General features: G+C 36.6%; 1 non-coding gene across 1 annotated transcript; it reads right to left on the reverse strand.

Annotated features, from left to right (window-relative positions):
* Positions 1-1,211: 1,211 nt before the first annotated feature.
* LOC112788652 (small nucleolar RNA R71) lies at positions 1,212-1,319 on the reverse strand. Its single transcript, XR_003196009.1, has one exon. It is a non-coding gene; the product is annotated as a small nucleolar RNA R71 (small nucleolar RNA).
* Positions 1,320-19,383: the final 18,064 nt, after the last annotated feature.

Consider the following 19,383-nt stretch of genomic DNA (forward strand, 5'->3'; position numbering starts at 1 on the left):
TAGTTCTGTATTTACCAACGCTAGACCTTCCCAAGGGGGAGGACTAGGATTTGCGAATAAGAGTTAGCTCAATCACTTGACTTTCCTTTATTTAGTAAGGGTTAACTAAGTGAAAATAACAACCTTTTTAATACTACACTTAAGAGATCCCAACAAGGATAGAACTTCCAATTAAGCATTCCCCCAGTCAAGGCTTTTTATCTAGAATATTAATAATCATTCTTAGTTTTTATTGCTTTAATTTACAATTATTTAATTGCTCATTATTCAACTCTCAAACTCTCGTTGAAATTTGTAATTAATAAAATAGCATCCTTTCTCGCAACTCGTTGGGAGACGACCTGGGACTTATACTCCCAGTATTTTTCTATTCTAAATTTTTGTGACACTCTTCTAAATTGGTGAGGCGGATTTTAGTTGGTTAAGTGCTATACTCGCAACGCTGTTCTATTATATTATAATCTCTTAATTGGCCTAACTTCTGCCACGCACCAATTTTTGGCGCTGTTGCCGGGGAGTTGCAATTGTGTGCTAAATTATTAATTAGTGTATATATTTTTATTTTATTTGTATATTTTATTTTTATTTTATTACCATGAGCTATATGTTTCTTTCATTGAATGACGCGTTCATTGCCTGATCCGAGCTTAGCCGCATTCGATCCTGAAATTAAAAGAACTATTTCTCGTATTAGGTGAGCTCGACGTCGGTTAGCCTCTGAGGGTGGTGAAGTGATTGTTATCGATTCACCAGTCTCATCTGAGGGCGAATCTGAACCGCCATCTGAGAGTGAAACAAGCTCCTTTACTACTGATTCAGTTGATTCACATGCAGATAACATGGCAGCACCTAGGAGGATTACCCTCTAAGAAGCTGGAGCCCCAGATTTTATGCTGCAGTAGTATCAAGTGCATCATCCAACTCTGGCTACAGATTTTGAGCTGAAAACTGCATTAATCAGCTTGATGCCCAAGTTTCATGGCTTACCTGCTCAAGAGCCTATTAAGCACCTAAGGGATTCCCAGACAGCCTGTTCTACTGTTAGGCGTCATGGTGTGAATGAAGCTTATATTCTGTTAACTGCCTTCCTGTTTTCTCTTGAGGGAAAGGCAAGGGAGTGGTACTACTCCCAACCTGAAGCGACTGTTACTAACTAGGATACGCTTAGGAGAGAATTTTTGGAAAAATACTTTCCAGCTGAAGTTACAGACAGACTAAGGAAAGAGATCTCATGCATTGTTCAAGGTGAATCAGAAACTCTCTATGAGTACTGGGAGTGTTTTAAGAACCTTCTGGACGCATGCCCCCATCATATGATTGACAGGCTAGTGTTGATCAGCTATTTCACTCAAGGCATGAAGCCTTGGGATAAAACTACACTAGATGGTGCTAGTAATGGTTCTCTAAAAAAGTACAAGACCGCAGATGAAACATGTCAACTGATCAGCGACTTAGCTGACTCTACTAAGAATCACTACCACAGGAGCAGCCACTCAAAAGCGGTTGCAGAGGTTTCCTCCAGCACTGAAACTTCTGCTCTTACACAGAGTATATGTGAAATGACCAACCTACTGAAGCAAATGCAGTTGAACCAACAACAACAAGCTCAGCCTGCCACACCATAACAAAGCCAACAGCTAGTTCCACAAAGAGTATGTGGAATCTGTGCTGACTATAGTCATTATACTAATGAATACCCGCAGCTCCAAGTAGATAACACTGTGGCAGCTACTCATAACTTCTATGATCGCCCGAATCAAGGATACAATCAACAAGGCGGTAACTACAACCAAGGAGGAAACTATAACCAAGGATGGCAGGACAACTCCAACCAAAGTTGGAGAGATAATTCTAACCATGGCTGGAGGGACAACTATAACAGAGGAGGCAGAGACAACAATGGAAACCAGAGGTGGAATAACAACAATAGACAGCAGAATCAGAACCAACCTTACAGAGCTTCTCACCTAAGACAGTCACAAGGACCCCAGTATAACCAACAACAAGTCCCTTAGATCACTTATCCCACTTCCTCATCAAATGACGAGATGCTTCGTTCTCTTGCACAAGGACAACAAGACATGCAGACTACACTGAACTCTACTTTAAATGGTCTGATTGCCACTTTACAAGCTCTCGCTGCCCGGATAGAATCACTACCTGCTTCCACCAACAGACCTTCAAGCTCCAGTGGAATTCCTTCTCAACCCTTACCTAACCCCAAGGGTTGCATCAATGCCATCACTTTGAGGTCCGAAACCACACTACAAGAGAGGACCCAGGAGGAGCCAAGCCAATAGAAGACGCCCCAATTGAAAACTCAGTTAAAGTAGAAGATGATGAAATAGAAGATGCTGAAGAGGAAGATGAAGTACAAGACATGGTTGAAGAAGAATTAGCTCAGCCAAAGAATGGAGCACCAAAGGATACAGAAGCTGTAAGTAGCACCATCCCTATCCCATTCCCACACCTTGGAAGAAAGCCCAAAAGGCAGACGGAACTTGATCCCAAAATGTTAGAAATTTTCAAAAAGGTTGAGGTAACTGTTCCCCTTTTTGATGTTATTCAGCAAGTACCTATTTATGCAAAGTTTCTGAAAGATTTATGTATTCATAAGGATAAAATTAATGAATTAGAAACTATTCCTTTAGGTAGTTCTATATCTACTTTAATGGGAGGTATACCTGAAAAATGTAGTGATCCAGGTCCATGTATAGTAAACTGTACCATTAGAGGTGTACTATTTTCTGATTTCATGTGTGACTTAGGAGCATGTGTTAGTATAATGCCAATGTCTATATATGATACTTGATGAGCGGATAATTTATACGCTTTTTGGCATTATTTTTAGTATATTTTTAGTATGATCTAGTTACTTTTAGGGATGTTTTTATTAGTTTTTATGCTAAATTCACATTTCTGGACTTTACTATGAGTTTTTGTGTTTTTCTGTGATTTCAGGTATTTTCTGGCTGAAATTGAGGGACTTGAGCAAAAATCAGATTCAGAGGTTGAAGAAGGACTGCAGATGCTGTTGGATTCTGACCTCCCTACACTCAAAGTGGAGTTTCTGGAGCTACAGAACTCCAAATGGCGAGCTGTCAATTGCGTTGGAAAGTAGACATCAGGGCTTTCCAGCAATATATAATAGTCCATACTTTGATTAAGGATAGACGATGTAAATTGGCGTTAAACGCCAGTTCCATGCTGCATTCTGGAGTTAAACGCCAGAAACAGGTTGCAAAGTGGAGTTAAACGCCAGAAACAGGTAACAAACTGGCGTTCAACTCCAAGAAAGACCTTTACACGTGTAAAGCTCAATGCTCAGCCCAAGCACACACCAAGTGGGCCCCGGAAGTGGATTTCTGCATCAATTACTTATCTTTGTAAACCCTAGTAACTAGTTTTTATAAATAGGACTTTTTACTATTGAGTTTTCATCTTTAGTTTTCATCTTTAGATCACGTTTGGGGGGCTGGGCTTTCGGCCATGCCTAAACCTTATCACTTATGTATTTTCAACGGTAGAGTTTCTACACTCCATAGATTAAGGTGTGGAGCTCTGCTGTTCCTCATGAATTAATACAAAGTACTACTATTTTTCTATTCAATTCAAGCTTATTCCACTTCTAAGATATTCATTCGCACCCAAGAACATGATGAATGTGATGATTATGTGACACTCATCATCATTCTCACTCATGAACGCGTGCCTGACAAACACTTCCGTTCTACATGCAAACAAGCTAGAATGGATATCTCTTGGATATCTAATACAGGGGACCGAGTTCGAGTTATTAGTGTCTTCGTGGTATAAGTTAGAACCCATGGACGGCCATTCTTGAGAATCAGAAAAGTCTAAACCTTGTCTGTGGTATTCCGAGTAGGATTCAGGGATTGAATGACTGTGACGAGCTTCAAACTCGCGAGTGCTGGGCGTAGTGACAGACGCAAAAGGATCAATGGATCCTATTCCAGTATGATCGAGAACCTCCAGATGATTAGCCATAAAGTGACAGCGCATCGGACCATTTTCACAGAGAGGATGGGATATAGCCATTGACAACGGTGATGCCCTACATAAAGCTTACCATGGAAAGGAGTAGGACTGATTGGATGAAGACAGCAAGAAAGCAGAGGTTCAGAGGAAAGAAAGCATCTCTATACTCTTATCTGAAATTCTCACCAATGAATTACATAAGTATCTCTATCCTATTTTAATTATCTTTTAGTACATTATAATCTCTTAATACATTTGAATCCGCCTGACTGAAATTTACAAGGTGACCATAGCTTGCTTCAAGCCGACAATCTCCGTGGGATAGACCCTTACTCACGTAAGGTTTATTACTTGGATGACCCAGTGCACTTGCTGGTTAGTTGTATGAAGTTGTGAAACAGAATTAAGAACATGAACGTGCGTATTGAGTTTTTAGCGCCGTTACTAAGGAAGGAATGATCACGATTTCGCACACCAAGTTTTTAGCACCGTTGCTGGGGATTGTTCGAGTTTGGACAACTGACGGTTCATCTTGTTGGTCAGATTAGGTAACTTTATTTTAATTTTAAGTTGTTGTTTTTATTCTTTTATTTTTCGAAAAAAAATTTTCCAAAAAAATAAAATAAAATAAAAATATTTTCCAAAAATATAATTTTCTTCAGAATTTTTTAAGAATGAATTCTAAAGTTTTATGAAGCACGTTGAAGCTTGGCTGGCTGTAAAGCCATGTCTAATTTCTTATGGACTAAGGCTTCCAAACCATTATCCCAGGAGCAAGCTAGCTGTTCCTAATCCACCTGCTGCTGTATGACTGATTTGTATTCTAAAGCTTGGCTGGCCATTGACGATGTCTAGTGTTTTGGACCGGAGCTTTAGACTAAGAGTGCAAGATTCCTGGAATTCATATTAAAAATTTTGAAATCCTGATTTTTCTTTTTCAAATAATTTTCGAAAAAAAAATCCAAAAAAAAAATTTTTACAAAATCAAAAAATATTTTTTATGTTTCTTGTTTGAGTCTAGAGTCAAGTTTTAAGTTTGGTGTCAATTGCATCTTTTTAATTTTCTAAAAATTATTTTCGAAAATTTCAAGCATTGCATTCTTCATGATCTTCAAGTCATTCTTGGCCAGTCTTCTTGTTTGATCTTCATATTTTCTTGTTTTGTGTCTTTTCTTGTTTTTCATATGCATTCTTGAATTATTAATGTCTAAAGAATAAAAATTTTTTAAGTTTGGTGTCTTGCATGTTTTCTTTTCTTGAAAATTTTTCAAAAATAAGTTCTTGGTGTTCATCTTGACATTCAAAGTGTTCATGGTGTTCATCTTGACATTCATAGTGTTCTTGCATGCATCACATGTTTTGATCCAAAATTTTCATGCATTGAGTCTTTTTGATGTTTTTCTCTTTCATCATTAAAAATTCAAAAATCAAAAAAATATCTTTCCCTTTTTTCACTCATAAATTTTCGAAAATTTGAGTTGACTTTTTCAAAACATTTTAAAATTTAGTTGTTTCTTATGAGTCAAATCAAATTTTCAATTTAAAAATCTTATCTTTTCAAAATCTTTTTCAAAAAATCAAATCTTTTTCATTTTTCTTATTTATTTTCGAAAATTTTAAAAATATTTTTCAAAAATCTTTTTCTTAATTTTATCTCATAATTTTCGAAAATATTATCTACAATTAATGTTTTGATTCAAAAATTTCAAGTTTGTTACTTTCTTGTTAAGAAAGATTCAAACTTTAAGTTCTAGAATCATATCTTGTGATTACTTGTGAGTCAAGTCATTAATTTTGATTTAAAAATTCAAATATTTTTCAAAACTAATTTTAATCATATCTTTCTATCATATCTTTTTAAATCATATCTTTTTCAAAAAAAATTGATTTTTAAATATCTTTTCTAACTTCTTATCTTCTTATGTTTTCAAAATTGATTTTCAAATCTTTTTCAACTAACTAATTGACTTTTTGTTTGTTTCTTATCTTTTTCAAAACCGCCTAACTACTCTTCCCTCTCTAATTTTCAAAAATACCTCCCTCTTTTTCAAAAATTCTTTTTAATTAATTAATTGTATTAAATTTTAATTTTAATTTTATTTCCCCTTTAATTTTCGAAAATCATAAACTCCTTTTCAAAAATTATTTTCGAAAATTTCTCTCTCTCATCTTCTTCTATTTATTTAATTACTTACTAACACTTCTCTTCATCTCATATCTATGCTCCTATCCTCACCCTTGTGTTTGGATTATCCATTCTTCATCACTCTTATTCCCTTTCTTCTTCTACTAACAATAAGGAACCTCTTTACTGTAACATAGAGGATTCCTCTTCTTTTTTTATTCTCTTATCTTTCATATGAGCAGGGACAAGGAAAAGGGCATTCTTGTTGAAGCTGATCCAAAACCTGAAAGGACTCTGAAGAAGAAACTAAGAGAAGCTAAAATACAACAATCCAAAGACAACCTTACTGAAATTTTCGAACAAGAAAAGGAGATGGCAGCCGAACCTAACAACAACAATGCAAGGAGGATGCTTGGTGACTTCACTGCACCTAATTCCAATTTACATGGAAGGAGCATCTCAATCCCTGCCATTGGAGCAAACAATTTTGATCTTAAACCTCAATTAGTTTCTCTGATGCAACAGAACTGCAAGTTTCATGGACTTCCATCTGAATATCCTTTTCAGTTCTTAACTAAGTTCTTGCAGATCTGTGATACTGTTAAGACCAATGGGGTTGACCCTGAGGTCTACAGGCTTATGCTTTTCCCGTTTGCTGTAAGAGACAGAGCTAGAGTATGGTTGGACTCTCAACCTAAAGATAGCCTGAACTCTTGGGATAAGCTGGTCACGGCTTTCTTAGCCAAGTTCTTTCCTCCTCAAAAGCTTAGTAAGCTTAGAGTGGATGTTCAAACCTTCAGACAGAAAGAAGGTGAATCCCTCTATGAAGCTTGGGAGAAATACAAGCAACTGACCAAAAAGTATCATTCTGACATGCTTTCAGAATGGACCATCCTGGATATATTCTATGATGGTCTGTCTGAATTAGCTAAGATGTTGTTGGATACTTTTACAGGTGGATCCATTCACCTAAAGAAAATGCCTACAGAAGCTCAATAACTCATTGACTTGGTTGCTAATAACCAGTTCATGTACACTTCTGAGTGGAATCCTGTGAGTAATGGGACGCATCAGAAGAAGGGAGTTCTTGAAATTGATACTCTGAATGCCATACTGGCTTAGAATAAAATATTAACTCAGCAAGTCAATATGATTTCTCAGAGTCTGAGTGGAATGCAAGCTGCATCCAACAGTGCTCAAGAGGCATCTTCTGAGGAAGAAGCTTATGATCCTGAGAACCCTGTAATAGCAGAGGTGAATTACATGGGTGAACCCTATGGAAACACCTATAATCCCTCATGGAGAAATCACCCAAATCTCTCATGGAAGGATCAACAAAAGCCTCAACAAGGCTTTAATAATGGTGGAAGAAATAGGTTTAGCAATAGCATGCCTTTTTCATCATCCACTTAGCAAAAGACAGAGAGTTCTGAGCAGACCCCATCTAGCTTGGCAAACATAGTCTCTGATCTATCTAAGGCCACTCTAAGTTTCATGAATGAAACAAGGTCCTCCATTAGAAATTTGGAAGCACAAGTGGGCCAGCTGAGTAAAAGGATCACTGAAACCCCTCCTAGTACTCTCCCAAGCAATACAGAAGAAAACCCAAAAGGAGAGTGCAAGGCCATTGATTTGATCATCATGGCCGAACCTGCAAGAGAGGGAGAGGACGTGAATCCCAGTGAGGAAGACCTCCTGGGACGTCCAGAGATCAATAACGGGCTTCTCTCTGAGGAACCAAAGGACTCTGAGGCTCATCTGGAGACCATAGAGATTCCATTAAACCTCCTTATGCCATTCATGAGTTCTGATGAGTATTATTCTTCTGAAGAGAATGAGGATGTTACTGAAGAACAAGTTGCCAAGTACCTTGGTGCAATCATGAAGCTGAATGCCAAATTATTTGGTAATGCGACTTGGGAAGATGAACCTCCCTTGCTCACCAATGAACTGAGTGATCTGGATCAACTGAGATTGCCTCAGAAGAAACAGGATCCTGAAAAGTTCTTAATACCTTGTACCACAGGCACCATGACCTTTGAGAAGGCTCTATGTGACCTTGGGTCAGGGATAAACCTCATGCCACTCTCTGTAATGGAGAAACTGGGAATCCATGAAAATGGCTTATGGACAAATCCATGAAAATGGCTTATAGACTAGTAGAGAATGTGCTAGTAAAGGTTGAAGGCCTTTACATCACTGCTGATTTCATAATCCTAGATACCGGGAAGGATGAGGATGAATCCATCATCCTTGGAAGACCCTTCCTAGCCACAGCAAGAGCTGTGATAGATGTGGACAGAGGAGAGTTGGTCCTTCAACTAAATGAGGACAACCTTGTGTTTAAGGCCCAAGGCTATCCTTCTGTAACAATGGAGAGGAAGCATGAAAAGCTTCTCTCAATACAGAGTCAAACAAAGCCCCCACAATCAAACTCTAAGTTTGGTGTTGGGAGGCCCTAGCCAAACTCTAAGTTTGGTGTTGAATCCCCACATCCAAACTCTAAGTTTGGTGTTGGAAGTCTATAAAATTGATCTGATCACCTGTGTGGCTCCGTGAGAGTCCACTGTCAAGCTATTGACATTAAAGAAGCACTTGTTGGGAGGCAACCCAATTTTTATTTATTTAATTCTACTTTTATTTTTATTGTTCTTTTATATTTTATTAGGTTCATGATCATGTGGAGTCACAAAATAAATACAAAAGTTAAAAATAGAATCAAAAATAGCAGAAGAAAAATCACACCCTGGAGGAAGGACTTATTGGCGTTTAAACGCCAGTAAGGAGCATCTGGTTGGCGTTCAACGCCAGAACAGAGCATGGATCTGGCGTTGAACACCAGAAACAAGCAACATCTTGGCATTCAAATGCCAGGAATACACCCTGAGAAGAGCTGGCGCTGAACGCCAGAAACAAGTATGGAGCTGGCGTTCAACGCTAGAAACATGCTGCATATGGGCGTTGAACGCCTAGAACAAGCATCACTTCGGCGTTTAAACGCCAGAATTGCATGCAAGGACGTTTTACACGCCTAATTGGTGCAGGGATGTAAATCCTTGACACCTCAGGATCTGTCGACCCCACAGGATCCCCACATACCTCCACTCACCTTCCTTCCTCATAATCCTATATCACCCTTTCCCAAGAACCCTTCACCAATCACCTCAATCTCTCTTCCACATCACCTCTTCACTACTCACATCCATTTCTTCCTCTTCTCATCCTTTCTTTCTTCTTTTGCTCGAGGACGAGCAAACATTTTAAGTTTGGTGTGGAAAAAGCATTACTTTTTTTTCCATAACCACTAATGCCTCAAGGGATGCACTTTCCTCCACAAAACTATTGGGAGCAAATCAACACTTCCCTAGGAGAATTAAGTTCCAATATGCGACAACTAAGGGTGGAGCACCAAGAGCAATCCATCATCCTCCATGAAATTAGAGAAGATCAAAGAGCTGTGAGGGAGGAACAACAAAGACAAGGAAGAGATATAGAGGAGCTCAAGAGCACCATTGGTTCTTCAAGAAGAGAAAGACACCACCCTCACTAAGGTGGACTCATTCCTTAATCTCCTTGTTTATTTATTTTCCTGTTTTTCGATATTTGAGCTTTATGTTTATTTATATTTGTGTCTCATTACATGATCATTAGTGTCTAAGTGTCTATGCCTTAAAGTCATGAATATGAATCCATCACCTCTCTTAAATGAAAACTGTTTTAAAAACAAAAGAACAAGAAGTACATGGTTTCGAATTCATCCTTGAAACTAGTTTAATTATATTGATGTGGTGACAATACTTTTTGTTTTCTGAATGAATGCTTGAACAGTGCATATGTCTTTTTGAAGTTGATGTTTATGAATGTTAAATATGTTGGCTCTTGAAAGAATGATGAAAAGGAGACATGTTATTTGATAATCTAAAAAATCATAAAAATGATTCTTGAAGCAAGAAAAAGCAGTGAATACAAAAGCTTGCAGAAAAAAAAATAGAAAAAGAAAAAGCAAGCAGAAAAAGCCAAAAGCTCTTTAAACCAAAAGGCAAGAGCAAAAAGCCAATAGCCCTTAAAACCAAAAGGCAAGGGTAAATAAAAAGGATCCAAGGCTTTGAGCATCAGTGGATAGGAGGGCCTAAAGGAATAAAATCCTGGCCTAAGCGGCTAAACCGAGCTGTCCCTAACCATGTGCTTGTGGCGTGAAGGTGTCAAGTGAAAACTTGAGACTGATTGGTTAAAGTCAAGGTCCAAAGCAAAAATAGAGTGTGCTTAAGAACCCTGGACACCTCTAATTGGGGACTTTAGCAAAGCTGAGTCACAATCTGAAAAGGTTCACCCAGTTATGTGTCTGTGGCATTTATGTATCCGGTGATAATACTGGAAAACAAAGTGCTTAGTGTAGAACCTATGCACAATTACTCAAGAGGGGGGGTGAATTGAGTATTGCAACAACAATGAATCTTTTTGCGAAAGTTAAAGACAATATACAAAAGTGTTATTGTACTAGTATTTTTCCAAGAGCTTAACTCAATTGCTAAGCATTTATAAGGAGCTTTTACTTTCCAATAGACACCAACTCAAATAAATTGATCAAGCTTTTCACCAATCGGACTTAAGCTATTTCTTAAGTACTTACGAAGCTACTTTTCAATCACAATTTATTTGCTCAAAGGTAAAAGACAATAATATAGAAGAGATGAGTTTGGAGAGATGCAAACGCTATTTAGAGTGGTTCGGCACAATCCTTGTCCTACGTCCACTTTCTTTCTCAATCGCTATTGAGAAGTTCCACTATTGCCAAGCTTCAAGGTGCTCGCGCAAAACCTTTTACAATCCGAGTCCTTAGTTTCTAACACCTCACGGTATATGATCACCACTCGTATACTAACCCACTCCACTTAGAGACTCCTTCTCTAAGATTTGCCTTGAGTACTTAGTATACTTCTTTGGTATCCTCACCGACTATAGTGTTTATAACTCTTGACTCAACCTTGGAGATCACACTCCAATTTACAAAGTGTTACAAGAAAACAATTCTCAAAGAATTGTTGAGATGAAATGAGTACTCTCTAGAAGAGTGTATGATTACAAGTTTAGCACTATTGAACCAATTGATATTGCTCTCTCAAATTGTGTATTATAACACCTTAAAAATGTGTAGAATGAAAGAATATGAACAAGATAGTTTGCAAATACTCACATGTATGAAATAAGGCTTCAATCCATCTATTTATAGACTCCCCAAACCTTAGAAACGTTGGGGAGTTAATAGGATGGAGCCGTTTTGTTAAAACTAGCCGTTTTTTATGTTTTTGAATCATTTGCATCGATGCATAACACTTTGCATCGATGCAAATGTGTCTTTGAAGCTGAAATTTGAATTTTCAGCTAGGTTGCATCGATGCAAACATCTTTGCATCGATGCAAAAAGTCGTTGCATGCTTTGCATCGATGCAAGATGAGTGTGCATCGATGCAAACCTTAAAGAATGGCTTAAAATCACTTCAAAATACTTAGGATTGATCTCAAACTTGTTAGAGTCAATTCCTATGCTTTTATACCTTTGAAAACAAGTTTTTAAACCATTTGGCTAGCATCGAATTGCAAGATGTGCATCAAAACATTTTGTGAGTGTGTGTTGAGAGATTTTAGCAATTGGTTCTTAACAAGAAGTTACCTAAGTCCTAAGACACTATACTTGTCTTCAAATGTTGTGGACTTGAGTTTCTTGTTGTTGTTGTGTTGCTTTCAACTCTTCATTCCTCAATGTTGAATGTTGGTTGATCTTTCAACATGCTTGTTCATTCAAGTTGTTTGTTGGTTTGTCTTTCATGTCGTTTGTTGGTTTGTCATTCATCAAAACCTACGAATACAAACTTCGCATACAAGCAACATGATTTACAATTTCCCCCTTTTTGATAATGACAAACCAATTTTGAGGATATGCATTTATAAATGATTTTGAAAGCAACAATAATGCACTTTGTTTTATAGAAAACTTTGGAGAAGACTTCTTTCAAAAATTTTGCAGGAGTTCCCCCTAAATATGTGCATTTGTTCCCTTTAAAGGGCGTTTATCAAAGAAAACTATTTAGATATCAAAGTTTTTGCTTAGCGGAAGTCTTTTTGAAAACATTGTTTCGCAAACTTATTTCTTCTTTTCAAATCCTTAAACTTCTTCTTTTTCAAAAGTTCAAAATTTCAAATATCCTCAAACTTCTCTTCCCCCTTTTGACATTATCAAAAAGAAAGGAGTTTGAAATGTGTCATAGAAGCATGCATAAAACAATGAATTTTTTTTTTTTTTAAGTTCAATATCTCTATTAATCTCAAGGATGAGATATTCCCCCTTTCAAAAAGAATTTGATTTCCTCTTTTTATATATAACAAGCATGCATAATTCCCCATAAAGAAGTGAAATATATCAAGGCATGCACATTAACTTAAAATAGGGGTACCAAGCCTATTTTGAGTTATTCACCAAATAAGCATACAAGCATTAATCATTAAACAAAATTATGAAGGAAATATCAAAGTATTTAAACCATAATAGAAATCCTTAGCTTACTAGGAGTTAGTTTAACAATTCATATAATCAAATAAGCATAAAGCAATAAAAAGTGACTTGATGTTAAAAAAAATCTTCAATTTGTTGATCCTCCATTGTTTATAATCTTCAAAAACTTCAATCTACCTCAAGATTAATCACTCATTCATCAACTCATAAACCTACAAAACAATGGCTTGTTCATCTTTGTCAAGGTAGCAAGTAGTGCTCATTGGTGTGTCCATTGCCTTAGCATTGTCCATTCCAAATCTTTTGAGCAATTCCTTGCAATATTTGGTTTGGCCAACGAAAGTTCCTTCTTTTCCTTGTTTGATTTGAAGACCAAGGAAGAAGTTGAGTTCGCCCATCATGGACATTTCAAATTCACTTTGCATGAGGTTTGAGAAAAACTTGCAAAGTGATTCGTTAGTTGAACCAAATATTATGTCATCGACGTAAACTTGTACCAAAAGGATATTTTTGTTTTCAATCATGATAAATAAAGTTGTATCAACCTTCCCTCTTCTAAAACCCTTTTCTATTAAAAACTTGCTCAAACATTCATACCAAGCTCTTGGAGCTTGTTTAAGACCATAAAGAGCTTTCTTGAGTTTAAAAACATGATTAGGATTTTCATAATCCTCAAAACCGGGAGGTTGTTCAACATATACTTCTTCTTGAATGAAACCATTAAGAAAGGCACTCTTAACATCCATTTGATAAAGTTTGAAGTTATAAGAGGATGCAAAAGCAAGTAACATCCTAATAGCTTCTAATCTAGCTACGGGAGCATAAGTTTCGTCATAATCAATGCCTTCCTCTTGATTATAACCTTTAGCTACTAATCTAGCTTTGTTTCTAACAATTGTACCATTTTCATCGAGTTTATTTCTAAAAACCCATTTTGTTCCGACAATTGTTTGATTACTTGGTTTAGGCACCAATTCCCAAACGTCATTTCGTTTGAATTGGTTAAGCTCCTCTTGCATTGCCATAACCCAATGTTCATCATCAATTGCGGACTCAATGGTAGATGGTTCAATTTGAGAAACAAAAGCACTATATGTAAATAAATTTCTAAAAGAGGATCGAGTTGTTACCCCTTTCGAAACATTACCAATGACGTTGTCTAGAGGATGATCCTTTGAAGTACGCCAGTCCTTTGGAAGTGCATTTATTTGTGCTTGTGATGGTGCAATTTCTTCAACTTGAACATTATCCTTTGTTGTAGAGGCTTTATTTAAATCTTTTTCTTTGTCTTCACCATTCAAATTTAGTGAATCAAAGTTTTCTACATTTTCATCAAAATCTTTTCTAGCATAACAACGGTTAGTTTCATCAAAAGCGACATGAATACTTTCTTCCATAGTCATGATGCGTTTATTATATACTCTAAAAGCTTTGCTAGTTAAAGAGTAGCCTAAGAAGATTCCTTCATCAGCCTTAGCATCAAATTTGCCTAAGTTATCTTTTCCATTATTTAGAATAAAGCATTTACAGCCAAAGACGTGAAGGTGGGAAATATTTGGCTTTCTTCCTTTGTACAATTCGTACGGTGTTTTCTTAAGAATAGGTCGAATGATAATCCTATTCATAACATAACACACGGTACTAACCGCATCCGCCCAAAAGTACTTAGGAATATTAGCCTCATTGAGCATAGTTCTCGCCATTTCTTCTAAATGACGATTTTTCCTTTCAACCACACCATTTTGTTGTGGTGTTCTAGGAGAGGAAAAATTATGCTCAATGCCATTTTCTTCACAAAAAGTTTCAAAAAGATTGTTTTCAAATTCTCCACCATGATCACTTCTAATAGATGATATATGCAAATTCTTTTCATTTTGAATAACTTTGGCTAATCTTTTGAATGCTCGAAATGCATCACTCTTGTTTGCTAGAAACAAGGTCCATGTAAATCGAGAGTAATCATCAACAATAACTAAAGCATAGTAATTGCCACCAAAGCTCATAGTCCTGGAAGGACCAAATAAATCCATGTGCAAAAGTTGTAATGGCCTTGTTGTCGAAACAATGTTTTTAGATTTAAAAGAGGCCTTTACTTGTTTTCCCTTTTGACATGCGTCGCAAAGGATGTCTTTTTCAAAACGTAGCTTTGGTAAGCCAATTACTAACTCTTTAGAGACCAACTTGCTAAGATGGTCCATGTTAGCATGAGCTACTCTACGATGCCATAACCAAGTTTCATCATTTTTACTAACAAGGCATTTCACATCATTTGAGGAAACTTCATCTATATTAATCATGTATACATTGTCAACACGGTGTCCAATTAGCACAATTTCATTAGTGTCTTGCCTTTTTATCAAACAACATTTTGAGTCAAAGGTAACTAAGTTTCCTTTGTCACAAAGTTGGCTAACACTAATGAGATTATGTTTGAGACCTTTGACAAGTATAACATTATCTATGGAGGTAGAAGAATTTTTACCAAATTTTCCAACGCCGATTACTTTGCCGGTGTTGTTGTCTCCATAGATCACATTTCCTCCGTTTGTAGGCTCTATTGCGGTGAACTTTGATTCATCGCCGGTCATGTGTTTGGAGCATCCACTATCAACATACCAATTTGTATCCTTAGCTCCAACACGTACCTACAAAACAATTAAAATTGGGATTTAGGTACCCAAGTGAATTTGGGTCCTTGATGGTTAGTATGAGCATAATGCCCATAAGGTGCCCATCTCGTATCTTGACTACGAAAGTTTATATGTTTAATTCTAGTAAAGCATACGGGTGCTATATGACCTACTTTATTACAATAATGACATATGACATTTGGATTATGCATCCTATGCATGTTTCTAAATGGTTGCCTAGGTTGTTTCCTAAATGCAACATCTTTTGATCTATATGCATTGTGATTATAATTTCTAAATGAAGCATGTTGAGGAGGATGTTTAAAGGCATCATTCCTTTTAGGCATGCTTGCCTTTTGGGCTTGCGGTTGCCTAATAGGAGTTTTAGCATTTTTAAATTTTCCTTTTTCAAAACCTAAACCTTCCTTATTATGAACATGCTTTTGGTTTTTCAACATTTTATCTAAGTTCTTTGAAGATTCATTGAACTTAGCTAAAGTGTTCTTAAGATTTGTAATTTCATTTTCATGCATTTTACAAGATTTGTATGGATCACTACTTGTGCTACACTTATCTTTTCCAAGATTGATATTCTCATTTTTCAACATCTCATTTTGTTTTAAAAGATCCATATTCTTTTTCTTTAGGAGAGAATAATCTTGGGTAAGTTTTGTGTACACCTCAAGTAAGGCATCATATTCATCTTGTAAATTAAAAGAAGTAGAGTTGTCATTACTAACCTTTTCTTCGCTTGCCATTAAGCAAAGATTTGCAACCTCGTCGTCATCGGAGTCGGATTCATCCTCGTTTTCCCATGATATGTATGCTTTCTCCTTCTTCTTAAATTTCTTGTTTTTGTCCTCCTTTTGAAGTTTTGGACAATTGGGTTTAATGTGTCCAACTTCTCCACACTCATAGCATTTTGGTACCTTTGTTTTGCTCTTGAAGTTTTTCTTCATTGCAAACTTATTGAATCTTTTTAATAAGAGTGCAAATTCTTCATCTCCTTCTTCTTCATTATCATCACTCTCTTCTTGTAGTGATGTTGTTTTAAGGGCGAGACTTTTCTTCTTGCTTTCTTCACCTTTTTGTCTATTTAGCATAGTCATCTCATAGGTGAGAAGATTACCTCGTAGTTGATCAAATGTAAGTTGATCATAGAGCCTTCCTTCCACAATGGCGTTCACTTTGGAGTTCCATTTTGGTGTAAGGCTTGTAAGCACCTTGGTCACAATTTGTTTATCATTGTATTTTGTGCCAAGCATGCTTAGGTTGTTGAAGATCTTGGAGAGTCTTTCAAGAGCTTCTTCAATGCTCTCTTCATCTTTCATTTTAAAATTTTCCCATTCATGAACCAACATAAATACCTTTGATTCTTTAACGTGGTCGGTTCCTTCGTAAGTGATTTGGAGTTTATCCCAAATCTCTTTAGCGGTTTCACATGTAGAGATCTTCATATAATCATGCTCGTTAAGTGCACAATGAATGAAGTTGATGGCTTTATCATTCATTGCCACTTTCTTCCAATCATCGTCACTATATTCATCTTCTCTTTTCGGTACTTGCTTTAAGACGGAGACTTCTCCTTCTTTAGCGCTTGTTGTCTTTGTTGGAATGTGATTTCCATTCTCAATTACTTTCCAAATTCTCACATCTTGAGAACGGATCCAAATTCTCATCTTATTTTTCCAATAAGAGTAATTTGTTCCACTAAAAAGAGGAGGTCTAGCGGTTGAGTTACCTTCACTAGTGTTGTTGTTGTTAAAGCTTGTGCTTGCCATGATCTTTTCCCTTAAACGGTTAAGTCTTTCAAAGGGTTAAGCTCTGATGCCACTTGTAGAACCTATGCACAATTACTCAAGAGGGGGGGTGAATTGAGTATTGCAACAACAATGAATCTTTTTGCGAAAGTTAAAGACAATATACAAAAGTGTTATTGTACTAGTATTTTTCCAAGAGCTTAACTCAATTGCTAAGCATTTATAAGGAGCTTTTACTTTCCAATAGACACCAACTCAAATAAATTGATCAAGCTTTTCACCAATCGGACTTAAGCTATTTCTTAAGTACTTACGAAGCTACTTTTCAATCACAATTTATTTGCTCAAAGGTAAAAGACAATAATATAGAAGAGATGAGTTTGGAGAGATGCAAACGCTATTTAGAGTGGTTCGGCACAATCCTTGTCCTACGTCCACTTTCTTTCTCAATCGCTATTGAGAAGTTCCACTATTGCCAAGCTTCAAGGTGCTCGCGCAAAACCTTTTACAATCCGAGTCCTTAGTTTCTAACACCTCACGGTATATGATCACCACTCGTATACTAACCCACTCCACTTAGAGACTCCTTCTCTAAGATTTGCCTTGAGTACTTAGTATACTTCTTTGGTATCCTCACCGACTATAGTGTTTATAACTCTTGACTCAACCTTGGAGATCACACTCCAATTTACAAAGTGTTACAAGAAAACAATTCTCAAAGAATTGTTGAGATGAAATGAGTACTCTCTAGAAGAGTGTATGATTACAAGTTTAGCACTATTGAACCAATTGATATTGCTCTCTCAAATTGTGTATTATAACACCTTAAAAATGTATAGAATGAAAGAATATGAACAAGATAGTTTGCAAATACTCACATGTATGAAATAAGGCTTCAATCCATCTATTTATAGACTCCCCAAACCTTAGAAACGTTGGGGAGTTAATAGGATGGAGCCGTTTTGTTAAAACTAGCCGTTTTTTATGTTTTTGAATCATTTGCATCGATGCATAACACTTTGCATCGATGCAAATGTGTCTTTGAAGCTGAAATTTGAATTTTCAGCTAGGTTGCATCGATGCAAACATCTTTGCATCGATGCAAAAAGTCGTTGCATGCTTTGCATCGATGCAAGATGAGTGTGCATCGATGCAAACCTTAAAGAATGGCTTAAAATCACTTCAAAATACTTAGGATTGATCTCAAACTTGTTAGAGTCAATTCCTATGCTTTTATACCTTTGAAAACAAGTTTTTAAACCATTTGGCTAGCATCGAATTGCAAGATGTGCATCAAAACATTTTGTGAGTGTGTGTTGAGAGATTTTAGCAATTGGTTCTTAACAAGAAGTTACCTAAGTCCTAAGACACTATACTTGTCTTCAAATGTTGTGGACTTGAGTTTCTTGTTGTTGTTGTGTTGCTTTCAACTCTTCATTCCTCAATGTTGAATGTTGGTTGATCTTTCAACATGCTTGTTCATTCAAGTTGTTTGTTGGTTTGTCATTCATCAAAACCTACGAATACAAACTTCGCATACAAGCAACATGATTTACACTTAGGGCCACGGACAAGACTCATAAAGTAGCTGTGTTCAAGAATCAACATACTGAACTAGGAGAATCAATAACACTATCTGAACTCTGAGTTCCTATAGATACCAATCATTCTGAACTTCAATGGATAAAGTGAGATGCTAAAACTATTCAAGAGGCAAAAAGCTACAAGTCCCGCTCATCTGATTGGAGCTAAGTTTCATTGATAGTTTGGAATTTATAGTATATTCTCTTCTTTTCATCCTATTTGATTTTCAGTTGCTTGGGGACAAGCAACAATTTAAGTTTGGTGTTGTGATGAGCGGATAATTTAAATGCTTTTTGGCATTGTTTTTAGTATATTTTTAGTAGGATCTAGTTATTTTTAGGGATGTTTTTATTAGTTTTTATGCTAAATTCACACTTCTGGACTTTACTATGAGTTTTTGTGTTTTTCTGTGATTTCAGGTATTTTCTGGCTGAAATTGAGGGAATTGAGCAAAAATCAGATTCAGAGGTTGAAGAAGGACTGCAGATGCTGTTGGATTCTGACCTCCCTGCACTCAAAGTGGATTTTCTGGAGCTACAGAACTCCAAATGGCGCGCTCTCAATTGCGTTGGAAAGTAGACATCCAGGGAGTTCCAGCATTATATAATAGTCCATACTTTGATTAAGGATAGATGACATAAACTGGCGTTGAACGCCAGTTCCATGCTCCATTCTGGAGTTAAACGCCAGAAACAGGTTGCAAAGTGGAGTTAAATGCCAGAAACAGGTTACAAACTGGCGTTCAACTCCAAGAAAGACCTCTACACGTGTAAA

The sequence above is a fragment of the Arachis hypogaea genome, chromosome 20 (assembly GCF_003086295.3).
Source record: "Arachis hypogaea cultivar Tifrunner chromosome 20, arahy.Tifrunner.gnm2.J5K5, whole genome shotgun sequence".
Classification (NCBI taxonomy): Eukaryota; Viridiplantae; Streptophyta; class Magnoliopsida; order Fabales; family Fabaceae; genus Arachis; species Arachis hypogaea.